Here is a 1,555-nt window from a genome sequence, read left to right on the forward strand (position 1 = left end):
TTTTCGGGATTTTGAGGCGCATATCCGAGAATCGTCGGATGTAGTCGCGCAGAGGCTCATTTTTCCTGTCCCTTATCCTCTCGAGGTCGTACTTGTTCCCGGGCTGCTCGCAGGTAGCGATGAAGTTGTTGATAAACGCTTGGTGGAGTTCTTCCCAAGAGTCGAAAGAGTCCTCGGGCAGGCCCAGGAGCCATTGATGACCGGCCTGGTCGAGGACGACCGGGAAGTAGTTGGCCATGACGTGCTCATCTCCTGCTGCTGAACGAACTGCGATCTCGTAGAGGGTGATCCAGTTTTCTGGGTTCTCCTTGCCGTCGTATTTTTTGAGTTTCTCGAGTTTGAAGTTTCGGGGCCACACGACCTGGCGGAGGTGTGAGGAAAATTGTCTTAGGCCGGGAGGACCGTGCGTGGCGTCGTACTCAATGCGACGCAGGTTTTCGTGCACTGCTCTTTCTGTGGCGCGCCTGTTGATGCGGTCCCGAGCATCCCTGGGAGGGATGTTGTGTCGTAGATCCCCATCCTGGTTCACTTCTTGGCCACGGCCACGATTCTGCTCGCGGTAGCCACCAGCGTCCCGACCACCGTTGTCGCGTAGTGAACCCCTCCGACGATTATTGGGAGAACGGCTGCGGTGGTGCTCGCTGGGTTGTGGTGAGGTCCGGCTTCGATGAGTGTGGTCGGAGGAGACATCCGCGTAGGAGATAGCTTGGACTCTTTTGAGCAGGGTGGCTGTCTGTCCCATCGCGGTGATCAGATGCGCACGTACGCTGGATCGGACACCCTGGCACTCGGGAGTGTCAGGGAGTCAGTCTAAGTTTGCCATAGCAACGGCCACGTTAGCGCTTGGCGTTTTGTAGACTTGTTGATCCCCGACCATGTTGAAAGGTCCTAATATGGCTAGAGGGGGGATGAATAGCTGTTGGGTATTCTTAACATCATTACCAAAAGTAGACTAAGTTTGTGGGGGTATAAACCCCTATACCCTTACGGCTAGACTTCAGCCAGGAAGCTTGGCCCCTTACGAGACGAGTTCAAGGCTTGATCCGACAAAGCCGAGTTTCGCACAAGGAAACAAGACGTGGAGATCAAGCAGGATTCTAGTCGGTTAGAATAGGAATTGATATCGAATTATCTATGGCAATTGTAACCGACTAGGATTAGTTTCTAGATCTGTAACCCTGCCCTCCAGACTATATAAGGAGGGGCGAGGGACCCCCTTAGGACATATCATATTCTCTCAGCACAAATCAATACAACCAGACGCAGGACGTAGGTATTACGCCAACTCGGCGGCCGAACCTGGATAAAAAGCTTGTCCGTGTCTTGCGTCACCATCGAGTTCGTAGTTTGCGCACCGTCTACCGATAAACTACTACCGTGGGTATACCCCAAGGTAGACTGCCGACTAGCTTTCGTCGACAGTGGCGCGCCAGGTAGGGGGTGTGCGTGCAACTTTTCCGGCGAACAAGATGGTCACGATCCCAGCTTCCGCGACCGTGCCCGAAGGCCTCACGTTCACCGTCGGCCAGATCACGTGGACGACGTGCAGCGGCGG

Source organism: Sorghum bicolor, chromosome 10 (assembly GCF_000003195.3).
Source record: "Sorghum bicolor cultivar BTx623 chromosome 10, Sorghum_bicolor_NCBIv3, whole genome shotgun sequence".
Taxonomy (NCBI): domain Eukaryota; kingdom Viridiplantae; phylum Streptophyta; class Magnoliopsida; order Poales; family Poaceae; genus Sorghum; species Sorghum bicolor.